This window comes from Hesperophylax consimilis, chromosome 30 (assembly GCF_061612785.1).
Source record: "Hesperophylax consimilis isolate HC1 chromosome 30, BYU_Hcon_1.0, whole genome shotgun sequence".
NCBI classification, from domain to species: Eukaryota; Metazoa; Arthropoda; class Insecta; order Trichoptera; family Limnephilidae; genus Hesperophylax; species Hesperophylax consimilis.
The window spans coordinates 11,097,629-11,110,708 of record NC_142865.1 but is presented as its reverse complement, the minus strand read 5'-3'; the positions used below and the strand labels follow the sequence as shown (position 1 = coordinate 11,110,708).

Here is a 13,080-nt window from a genome sequence, read left to right as displayed (position 1 = left end):
AGAGTCGAACTAGAATCATGTTGGATTTCGTCGTCATTATAATTGAAACTGTACAAAACAAATAGTCACAAGTCCGAGGCACAAGAATCATGTTGGATTTCGTCGTCATTATAATATAATTTTAATTCAAGCAATAAATATAAATAATAAGAAAAAAAAATCTAAATGGAATGGAATCACTGGTTGGGTTTATACGTTTCACTGGCCATTTAAAAAAAAGCGTGGATTCGATCCTTATTCTTTGGAAGCGATCGCTTCCAGAGAAATTCACATAAATAACCCTCGTAGTGAGCTTTACTCCTTCCGAATCTTGGAACGTTTCCCCTCACATCTCTCCAACAACGCTCAATGTTTTGTGTGTGGTTTCGTGATCCACAAAGGTGGTTCACACTTAAATGACGAAAGCCTTCACTTTCCAGGCAGTCGTATGCTTTCCAGCAATCGGAAATAATAGTTGTGCCGGGCAATATATATTCTTTTATAACTTTCAACAAGGTTTCCTTGGACCGATCCTCGACACCGCAAACAAACATCGTAACTCGCTCGTATCCGCCGAAGATCCACTTCCCTTCAACAATTCTTCCTCGGTTGTTTTTTCTTTTTCCTATTTTCGCTTCATCGATCTCAACCGTGACTCCAACGCCTCCAATTTGTTGCTTTATTTTTAAGCACCACAGGACGCACCAGTTGACAACCGTCTCGCTGCTCATTTCCAGCTCCTCTACCAAAAGGCGGTCCTCGGTGGACGCATCATGGTCCAAAATACTACAAAAGTACAGATTTTATTTATCGTAAGGCTCGACTTCGAAAAAAACATGCCCTTTCGCTCCGAAACCGAAAAATCGCAGCGTGATTTAATTTTCATGTGACCAACGGTGGACGTTTTTCTACATCTGAACATGAAGTTCGAAAAATTGCATTTATTGCCACATTTCTCGCATATTTTCTCCCCGAGGATCACACCGTGATTCCTCAGCCACTCCAACAAGATTTCCTCGTGCTTTATAATGTCCCAAAATTCAATCATCCCAACCGAACAAGATGCGCAATCCATTTTTTGTTTATCAAAACATCTATCTGATGAGCGAAACAAGTTTGAACTAATTAGTTGAACAACCGGAAACAGGAAGAAAAATTTTGGAAAGAAGAAACGAGCGGCTATAATAACTTTTTTTTTTTTTCTTTATGGCTCCTCACCCCAAGTTCTAGCCAAATTAAATTACTAAAAATAAATTAATATCATTGAAATAAAATAAAAAGTCTGAAAACCTATTTTGTTTCAAATTTAAATAGGTTAGACAATAAATATTTGCAAAACCGGGACACGCTTAATAAGCATTAAAAATATCTTTATAAATACAGGCTTTATAGAGCCTGCTCGCGTCAAGGCAAGAAAAATATCCCAGTTTTCAAGTAGTTCAGCGGCTACGCTAGGTTTGTGTAACATGGTTTGTGATACAAAAGAAAGTGCCCCCTTTATAGCGCCTGCTCGCGTCAAGGCAAGAAAAACATCCCAGTTTTCAAGTAGTTTAGCGGCTACGCTAGGTTTGTGTAACATGGTTTGTGATTCAAAAGAAAGTGTCCCCTTAATACCGCCTGCTCGTGTCAAGGCAAGAAAAACATCCCAGTTTTCAATTAGTTTAACGGCTACGCTAGGTTTGTGTAACATGATATATATATATCTCAAAAACCATGTTACACAAACCTAGCGTAGCCGCTAAACTATTTGAAAACTGGGATGTTTTTCTTGCCTTGACGTGAGCAGGCGGTATAAAAAGGACACTTTCTTTTGAATCACAAACCATGTTACACAAACCTAGCGTAGCCGCTAAACTACTTGAAAACTGGGATGTTTTTCTTGCCTTGACGCGAGCAGGCGGTATAAAGGGGGCATTTTCTTTTTCATCATAAACCATGTTACACAAACTTAGCGTAGCCGCTCAACATCGCAGAAATAGTTAACATAAATAAAATTTGAACGTAAAAAAATAAAATCCAGCTAATAAATTTCAATCACAACGCACACAATGCATGCATATTAGGTAAATACTAATTTGACGGAATTTTTTAACATTAAAAAAAACGCCCGCGCGCTTATGTCTCTAGCCACTTCTAGCCGTTCGTTTCGTCCTATAGTAACAGAAATACCAACAAAACAAAATGACATTTGACAATAAAGTTTGAAAATGGACGGTCTCGTTTCACAAAACGAAAGCTAATTTTAATTTTACGTAATTGAAATTTTTATTGCAATATTTTCCACCGCCCGAATGCAAAAAGTTGTGTCGTACAATAATTAAGGTGAATCTAAAGGTTTTATCTAAAAAATATTCATAATAAGCGAGGCCAGCGCGATTGAAATTTTACCATTAATTTTAAGGTGGCGAACTCCTTTGCTCTGAATCCATAGTTCGTGGGTTTTATACATAGTACAGGGTTTTCCAATAAGAGGTGTTATTTTGAATAGCCCGCTATTTCGGTAGATGTTACTTTTGAAGCTGTAATTTTTTGACATTTGACAAGTAGAAACTACGCCATTAATAAAAATGGAACGATACACGCTTCAACAACGCATTGAAATTATTAAAATTCACTTGAGTGAATCAAATGCAAATCATCTTGAGTGATGAGGCCCATTTCCACCTCGGTGGCTTCGTCAACAAGCAAAATTGTCACATCTGGGGCTCGGAAAACCCAAGAGTTATTGTTGAAAAGCCTCTTTATCTTCAACGTGTGACTGTTTGGTGCGGTTTATAGTCCGGCGGAGTCATTGGACCTTACTTTTTCGAAAATGAGGCTGGAGCAACAGTTACGATGAATGGATTGCGCTATCGAGAGATGATTAATGATTTTTTATGGCCGGAATTGGATAACGTTTACTTTCAACAAGTCGGCGCTACGTGCCACACAAGCAATGAAACCGTTGATCTTTTACGATTGAATATCAAAATAACACCTCTTATTGGAAAACCCTGTATATTTATACATCGTTCATAGTGGTAGATACTTTCAGTATCGCCCTGGGGAAATAACACCATTCAAAAATTTTGCAAAAAGTTTGATGACCATTACTGCCAACTAACATTTTAGTTGTTTCATATTAAAATAATTAATAAAAAAAGTTTTTTAATTTTTCTCAAATTGCGGTTGGACCTTTGGTATCATAGAGATGTAAATTTAATTATTTCTTGGTTAACTTCTATATTTGAATATAAAGCTTGGTGTTTTCTCTTTCTAACACTGTTTAGTTAATTTTTCTAACTATAACAGTAAGGGAGATACAACGATTTTTATGAGACCATATGAGCTGTTCCGAAATAGGAACAAATTAACTCTACGGGTAATAACTGTTTGCTCACAAAACTGAACAAATTAGCCTGAGGAGCCCAATATGTCTTTTAAAATGTTTTTTGGGTTCTCTATGTATTCTCCGTATGAGAACTGTGAACTAAAGTGGTGCCATCTCGGCGTGACAAATAAATGCACTGTGTCTTGGGGTATTTTTGTCTCGCCAAAGAGCGCCGCTCATGTTTCGGAGAAATTTCAATACAATGGACAACATCCACGCTCTCCGCGTATAGATAATTGATGTTTCCAGACGACATTTCTCAATGAGAGATATCGAATCCGCCCGCACCACGTGACTACACGTAATACCAAGAACGAAAATTCAAGCCGGTTGAATTTAACTTATAAGTATTTATTTATTTATTTATTATTTATTATTGGATAATTTGTATAGCGCCGCTTTTGTGAGATATCACCTCAGGGGCGCTTTACAGTTGATGCAGGTATTACAGAAAATATAAATATTACAAAAATAGAGTGAAGTTAAGTTAAGTAAAATGAAGTAAAGGAACAGGTGACACGAAGATAGAAGATGGAGACTCTGCAGCAAGAATCCCAGGTGGTGAAGAAACTGGTCCAGCTGCTGCAGCGAAAGAGTCCACCGCGTCCACCAACAGTGCCAGCACGAGGTTCGTCATCCGTCCAGGTATGTGTCTGCTGCTAATAAAGCGCTGACACAATATCCTCTCACAGATACCAGACCTTGGCAGCACCGCTGTGACGTTCTACGAAGATAGAAGATGGAGACTCTGCAGCAAGAATCCTAAGTGGTGAAGGAACTGGACCAGCTGCTGCAGTAAGAGAGTCCACCGCGTCCAACAACAGCGTCCAGGTATGTATCTGCTGCTAATAAAGCGCTGACACCTCACATAGATAAGAGACCCTGGCAGCACCGCTGTGACTTTGGCAAGTCCATCATTTATCTCCATGTAATCCTGTTCCTGGTAATTGTTGAAGTGGTGCATTCTGTCCGCAATAAAAAAAGCGACGGTTGGGTAATAAATTGCCCTGGGCTTAGTAAAAAACTTGCCAGTGTCCAAGCTTGCCCAGTTTCCAAGAATTTTGTTGAAAACATCTGGAGTGTATTTACCGGTCGCCGTTCGTTTCGAAAGTCCGATATTTTTGAGCAAATTTCAGAATATTCACTTTAAAACACTGCACTCAAATCACATATTATAAAGTTCTAATAATTATTAAGTTTATTTTTATTTAAGTTCAAATGTTGATGGATTGATTTTAAAAATAATTTCAAAGGGATGTTGCCTCATTTCCCTTGAAAATACTAAAAAAACACAAAGCGGTTGGAGGAAGCGTTAGGACGCGTCCTGCTGCCACGAAGGGCGCTACAACGACTGTACTGTCAAACTTGGTTATAACGAGCACGAGGCGACTGACTAAATATGCTCCTTATAGCCATTATTCATTACATCCAAAATACATTTTTTAAAAGTCGTATGTATCTATCTACCTACTTCTACTATCAATATATCCGCAAATGTACAGTATGTTTTCAAATTACGTATTATAGAGACACCTATTCATAGCATTAACGATATTTTCGCAAATTAAAGCGATAAATGGTGTTTTTAGCGATAATAAAAAAGATTTTTACTTCGCTATAATCTTGTATTGACAGATCGTAGAATGAACATGACACACTCTACTGTAGAAACATATGCCATGTTGAGTTTCAATCAATAATACAATAAACATGTTTCAAGTGATTTTGCTAATTTAATTGTTTTTCCCCTCTTACCGACAACCATTCCTTGACGTTATCCTATTTAGCTATAAATGCTATGAAAAAGTAAAATTAAAGCTATTTTTTCAATAATTAATGCTACATTTCTTAAAAATTAAAGCTATGAATGGGTGTATCTACCTCTTACAAAATGAATTAGAAAAATACACTTATATGTATTACTCAAATTTGATATCAATGATTGTTTTTAAGATTTCGCTTTCATGCTTTTCAATTTCCTCTTCAAAACAAACAACGCATTATAACTATCATCACCAAGTTCGAGGCGTCCAAACTAAACACTAAATTTTCTATCTTTAATCACTAGCTTAAGCGTACTGTACCTAGCGCTTGTAAAATCGAACTTGTCATACATAACTGGCTTGTGGGATTATTTTGGTTTTCGGCTGTAAAAAATTACTTGTCACAAACCAATGATGCACAACTCGCGGCCCAATTCTTGCGGCCTACATGTCAATTTCATACGGCCCACTTGGCTATAGAAAAAAATCTAAATGTTTGGGGTAATTCTTGAAAACCCTGACTGAGAACATTTTTTTTATAGAGTTTCCTAAATGGAACCAAATTTGTATAACAGAAACCTTAACTCTTGAATTTCGCTGTCAACCCCCTCCCCCCTCAACATAAACAAAAAAAATCCGCTTATAGGTCGCGGCCTATTTGAAAAATAAGCACAGTGGCTCCTCTACTGAAAAAGTTGTGCATCACTATCATAAATTTACCCCGTGCAGGGATGTAAGTACTCGTAACTAGGTACCTTCATAAAAATATTTATTTGTTTTTAAAATAAAATTGACGATGAGTTGTAATACAAAGGAAGACGTAAAAGGGAACAAATTTGCGAAGCTCAAATTTCACAGGACTTTTGCAAACTTTATGACAATTTTACATTGTGTTCGATGGATAGCAATGGTTCATATAGTCGGAAATCTTACACAGGTTGTTCCATAAAAATATGAATCCGTCTCTAATGGGATAGCAAAATCCCACCCCTTTCTTTGTTTGACTTACTTCGAGAATAATTCCCAACTATTTTTCAGTTATAAACATTATATAATAAGCATTAGTATATCATAAAAAAAATAATAATATTTGACAAGTCAAAACATTTCACCAACAAATGTAGATATAATATGTCTCGACGCCATCTAGTGGGAAATTTAGCACTAACAAAACCTTTCCTACAAATTAAAGTTGTTTACAGGTGAAAAAAAATATAATATGCAATAATTGTTGATTGAAGTACTAGTACATATTGAATTATTTGGCGTGTTGGAAATAAGCCGACGTAGCTCGGTGGCCCAGAGCACCTGACCGGACATCATAAGGTGCGGGTTCAATTCCTGTCAGCGGCATTTATTTATACTTAGATATGAGATATTTTCAATTTGTATGGATATTTGTGGCGACAAATTATTGCTTATAATAATTTGTTATTATTTTTGCAGACCCAATGACCCATTCATGTATCCAGAAATTGTGATGACAAAATTATTTGCTTGGTATATCAGTGAATTCAAATAAAATCCAGACTGCTTTCCAGAACCACCAAGGTATTAGTGTACAAAACACTAATTAGACCAGTGCTTACGTACACAGCCGAGACGTGGGTTCTAACTAAGAAGAATGAGCGAGCACTGGACGTTTTTGAAAGGAAAATTTTGAGGCGCATCTTCGGACCGGTTCTAGAAAATGGATTTTGGCGCAGACGTTATAACAATGAGCTCTATACTCTGTTTAAGGAGCTAAACGTCACAAAGTTCATAAAACTGGGAAGACTTCGGTGGCTAGGTCATGTGGAGAGAATGACCGAGCATCAAGAACCAAAGTCCCTGCTGAGCTCAAGACCGATAGGGAGAAGGAGCCTGGGAAGGCCAAGGTTAAGATGGAGCGACAACGTCCTCAAAGATTTGTCTGCCTTGGAGCTTCGAAACTGGAGAGAGCTGGCGCGGGACCGAGATGAGTGGAGGAAGACTCTTGAGGAGGCCAAGACCCACCAGGGGTTGTAGAGCCAAAAGTGATGATGATGATGATATCAGTGAATCGGCCTCGATAAGCCTGAACTAAAATATGGTTTTGTAATTGCTCATTATAGCCGTGAACTCGCTATTGCCGTGATCGTTATAACCAAGTGCGACTGTACGTACATTTTTATAATGCAACTTTTTTGATATTTGGTTGTTTAATGGTATTATTAATTTTAGATAGTAGCTCCATCGCTCCTTGGCACTAACAACAACTGATTGTAACACTAGTGTACAAAAGATAACTCCAATAAACAGTAACTTAACTCATTCCTTTGGTCACTAATCCATAGGCATTCTATGATTGTGCACCCCAGTAAAAATTCAAAGTAGGAACCAGTGTCGCCTGCTGATAATTCACCATTCCCTGATTACTCACTACATTTTGCACGCTGACAACACTGTTACCTTGTTTGTTCAATGGCTTCAAATTCTGCGCATTTGGTATGTTTAAAATCATCGGGCTGAATGCGTAGGGTAACACCGTAGTAGGTAGGGTTGTGCCAACTATTGGCTGGATAGGTGCGTTTGGTTTTGTAATGTTAACAGCCATGTTTTGAGACTGTCCAAGCAGAGATGGCTCGTCCGGATGTTGTGTAGTCATGTGCTTGACGAACACTTTCATCTGTGAAGTTCTGTAATAGAAAGATATTAATTATTAACCTTATCGTGGCGGTGGTCGCTCATGTTATACAAGAAGTTTCACTAAAACACATACATTTTGCAGCGCAATAGGACACATTGCGTTGAAAAGGTTAAGGTATAAATACCTACGTGTCAGAAAAGCAATCCGGAGGTCGCGGGTTAAAATCCCGGCATGCGCAAGTAAACTTTATTTGATTAATCACGTTTCATAGTGGAAGATACTCTTAGTATCGCCCTGGTGCATGACCACAATTCAGAATTGAAACGTTGCTTGAAATAACTTTAGCCGTGTTTGGTGACCAGATCTTAGATCTAGCCAGGTATCTCCCCACCTTCCTCTTTTCCTTCTCCTCCCCACTATCTTCAGCCTCACAACATACCCCAATTGGGAATGCCATAGTCTCGCTGGCTCCAGATGGTTGGGAGCCAGAGATTGGGGTATGTTATGGGAGTGGTGGGGGAAGGAGATGGGGAAGATGAAGATTGTGAAGTACCTAGCTATTCTTGTTCAGTATTCGCATAAAAAAGCAATAACTAAAATATGAACTCACCTATAGTTGCAAATCTGACAGATCTGCTCCTTGTCGTGGGTGGTTAAGTGCCGCTTCAAATCCTTGTCGACGCTTGTCGTGAAGTCGCACTGACGGCACGCAAGAGTAGCGCGATGGTGGCGTGAAATATGGCGCTTGAACGCCGCTTCAACGGTGAAGTGCTTCGCCGTCTTGCACAGAGTACAGACGAAGGATTCCACACCTAGATTAGTGATACATAGTCAGATATATTAGGAGTTGAAAGCAAATACTGATAGCTCTAGGAAATGTCAACAGGGTGAGGATACACCCATTTATCTATGGTGGCAATTAAAATTATAAGACAACAATAATAATCAATGATGTGCATCAAAACAACTGGCCTTATTCTTAATTTATTTAAAATGTAACGCGAAACATCGGCGGTTGCGAGTAACAAGTAGAGACATCTGTTGTACCCAATAGAAGCTTTCATTCACAAGTCCACACGATTCGCTGGGTCAATTTAAAGAATGTCCACTTTGGCATCTTCTGTCCCTATGCGCGCCATAGAATAAATGAGATGGCACTATATTTTTCGTCAAAGTAAAAATTAGGTACCGAAGAAAGCTCAAGGACGCTTAGGTCATGACCGTGGTGGAGACAACACGATGAATATTATATGTTTTACAGAGATGGTGACATAAACAAATGTCAGTTTTTCATTTTACACGCTTGTAGTGTGTGGAACAATGGTCGTTTTTCAATTGGATAGTTCGGGAAAGGTTCGAAATAATTATTGAAGTTGTTATCGATTTAGAATGAAGCTGAAGAATGAAACAAAACAAAAAACGTAAAAGATAATTGTCAAATAGGATCAAACTCTTATTTTATTTACTTTAATATTGTGCACAACTACATACAAAAATAATTTGCCGTAAGTATATGGATTGTGTATTTATTTCCAATTTACTGTATTAACATAATATGTATTTCGAGTCGCGGACTCTACAAACAAATTGATACAGATAATAATATTTGGGCATTTTTCACAATATACCACGAGCCGCCTCTGTGAGAGATACTTTCAGATTTTAGTATTACAAACCCGACATTTTGGTAATATTTTTTTTTTACGTGTTCCGTTTTATATAAAAAAATAGTGATCTTAAAATTTTCAAACCTTGACAAATATTTTTGAAATGCTAATAATGTTTTTTCATAGAATTATTTTAACTTCTCTGGCTAATTTGTTTGAATTTGGAAACAAAAAGCTATTAACCAGAGAGACAATTTGTTCGCTTTTTAGAACAACTCATATAGTCTAATAGAAATCCTTATGTCTGCCTTACCGTCATAGTTAGAAAAATGAACTACGCGGCGTTAGAAAGAGAAAACACCAAGCTTTATATTCAAATACTAGCCGAACCCCGCCACGCATTGCTGTGGCTCAGTCTGTCTGCAGACAGTGCTTTTATGTCCAACAGATGGCGCTGTTTAAAAAATAAAAAACGTTTTTACCTGTCAATTTTGTGTCTAACTTATTTTAAATAGATGTCACCTGTGACAGGTAAAAACATGCATATTTTGAAAAACAGCGTCATCTGGACGTAAAAGCAACACAAGCTATTGTTTCTGTATCTGCACAGACAGATTGAGCCGCAGCAATGCGTGGCGAGGTACAACAGCTAGTCAATAATAAATAGTTGGTGTGTAACAAACCCCGGTGTTCCGAAGATATAATATTGTATTTGGAAACAACAGTAGAATTAGCATTAGAGATGTGTTTGGTACGCTTGTGGGCGGAGAGCTTGCAAGAATCCACAGATCTGTAACATAAAAGACATAACATTAAGGAAAATCACATCAATGGTGCTTTATAACTTAAATTATTGAATCTATAACTATATGATAGTCTATAACGAGCAAATGGAGGGGCGCTGAAAGGCTGCAAGGGGGCTGTGAAGGCTGCAAGGGGGCTGTGAAGGCTGCAAGGGGGCTGTGAAGGCTGCAAGGGGGCTGTGAAGGCTGCAAGGGGGCTGTGAAGGCTGAAAGGGGGCTGTGAAGGCTGAAAGGGGGCTGTGAAGGCTGCAAGGGGGCTGTGAATGCTTAAAGGGGGTTGTGAAGGCTGCAAGGGGACTGTGAAGGCTGAAAGGGGGCTGTGAAGGCTGCAAGGGGGCTGTGAAGGCTGCAAGGGGGCTGTGAATGTTTAAAGGGGGTTGTGAAGGCTGCAAGGAGCCTGTGAAGACTGCAAGGGGGCTGTGAAGGCTGACCACTATTCAGAATGTTACTATTCTTCAGAATAGTATATTACTATTATTCAGAATGTCACTATTCGTTTTGTGTAACATTGAATTAAATGTCATACATAGCGATTCTCCCCTCGTATATGAGGACAAATATCACCCCGCATTAGAGTTCCGGTATTCTTGTAAAAAGCCTCCGAAGACTACCAAATTACCTAAAACTACAGACGGCACTTTGCGGGGATGGATTTTTGGTAGGGGTGATTTTGTCAAACTTTATCAGATGATGAGCCAATTGGATTGGCATGAACTTTTTAAATTCGATACCGTTAATGAGACGCTACACCATTTTTATTCATGTATATATAATGTATTTGACGCTTGCTTCCCTAGGAAACCTCCCAACAGAGGTGGACGTAGATATCCGAAGTGGTTCACTAGAGATACCATCAGGAGCATTGAGAAAAAACATGCTCACCATAAAAAATGGAAAGCTACTGGTGACCAAAATGAGTATGAAATGTTCAGTAATCTCAGAGCAGTTGTTAGAAGAAATGTTCATATAGCATTCCGAACGTATGTCGACTCAATAGAGAGTGATATCAAGCATGATCCCAAGGCATTTTGGGACTACGTAAAATCACTGCGCAAGGATGGTGGTATAACAGACATCATGATGCATGGTGATCGGGAAGTTAGAGGAGCGGATGTAGCCAATGCATTTGCAACCCATTTCCAATCAGTGTACAGTAATGAGCCTCCATTACTAAATCCCATTTCTGCTTCCAAGTTGAATGTGAAGGGAGCCCAAAACATTGATATAAGTCATATAGACGAATCAGATGTTAAATCTTCAATTAATAACATGAAACATACACATTCACTTGGGCCAGACTTTCTTCCAGTATTTTTTTTAAAAGGATGTGTTGAATTTTTAAAAATGCCACTAAGTTTTATATTCAACCTATCTTTAGATACTGGTATATTTCCTGATTCCTGGAAAGTCTCAAAAATTTGTCCCATTTTCAAAAGTGGATCAAAGACATCTGTCGAAAATTTCAGGCCAGTGGCAATACTTTCCGCCCCGGCTAAGTTATTCGAATCGATAATTCATAAACATGTGCTGTTTCAAGTAGAGCCTTTCTTAATATCGGAACAGCATGGGTTTAGAAAAGGTCGATCAACAGATACTAACCTACTGGTACTCACAGATTATGTTTCCAAATCTTTAGATAAGGGCTACCAAGTAGATTGCTCATATAATGATTTCTCGAAGGCATTTGATACCGTAAACCATGACATATTATTAAATAAATTGTCAACTATAGGTTTTTCTTTACGGTTTCTCATATTCTTTGCAAGCTATTTTACTGGAAGAAAGCAATTTGTATCTCATGGAATATTCATGTCAAAATTATTCCTTGTACTCTCAGGCGTTCCACAGGGCTCTAATTTAGGACCGCTCCTCTTTCTAATTTTTATTAACGATATTACAGAAAATATTCTGCATTCCAGGTCACTTCTTTTTGCTGATGACCTAAAACTATTCTTGGAAATTAAAACTTTAGAAGACTGCATTCGACTCCAATCGGACATTAATAGAATTGTTGACTGGAGTAAACGGAATCGGATCGAATTCAATATTTCTAAATGTTTCATTCTTTCTTTCACAAGGGCACGTCATACTTGGTTTTACCGGTATACCATGAATGCCCGAAGTTTAAAACGTGTCTCCACTATGAAAGATCTTGGCATCATGTTTGATAGTAGGCTGACATTTCATGCTCATATCGAAATGACGTGTAGTGCTTCACTGAAAATGCTGGGCTTCGTCCTACGCACTGCGATGAATTTTAGAGACACCCGGGTTCTCCAAGTGCTATACATTGCGTTGGTTAGGAGTAGGCTTGAGAGTGGGTCGGTGGTTTGGAGCCCACATCAGGTGAAGTATTCCCTCATGTTGGAGAGAGTGCAGAAGAAATTTCTGAGATTCCTCTACCTGAGGGAGTATGGCTACTACCCGTGGCTCTATCCTACTGACTTTCTCTTGGGCATGCTCGGTATGAACCATCTACGGGTCAGAAGAGATGTGTATATTGTATCACACTTCTTCAAACTGATTCGTGGATGGTTAGTAAATCCGACTATCATGGAGAGTATTAGTCTCTATGTTCCTGATGGTTATCTCCGTCACCGACAGCATAGACTGTTTTATCTCCCGGCCTGCAGGACTAACTTGCCAATGGTCATGCCGGTGGGGAGAGCAGTCTTGCTGTTGAACAGAATTAATTCGGATATCGACATATTTAGCATCGGTGAAGCTGCCTTTAAAAGGCAAGCTCTATTGATGCTGGTATAGTTTATACACCGCTAACTATTATGTAATACCATTTTACAAATATACTTAAAAACGAAATAAAATGTAATTTTGTAATGTTTTTAAAGGAATAAACAAATTGAATTGAAAAAGAATTGAAACATTGCTTGAAATGGCTTCAGCCGTGTTTGGTGACCAGATCTGATCTGATCTGCCAGGTACTCCCCCA

At 38.4% G+C, this 13,080-nt stretch overlaps 1 pseudogene across 1 annotated transcript in view; it reads right to left on the bottom strand.

Moving 5' to 3' along the window:
• Positions 1-7,432: 7,432 nt before the first annotated feature.
• The window catches only part of LOC149409628 (uncharacterized), a 30,077-nt pseudogene continuing 24,429 nt past the window's right edge, over positions 7,433-13,080 (bottom strand). The window contains exons 9-11 of the transcript XR_016305125.1: positions 10,011-10,117; positions 8,331-8,532; positions 7,433-7,769 (exon numbers count right to left, since the gene is read on the bottom strand). The product of XR_016305125.1 is annotated as an uncharacterized LOC149409628 (transcript). The remainder of the gene's footprint in view (positions 7,770-8,330; positions 8,533-10,010; positions 10,118-13,080) is intronic.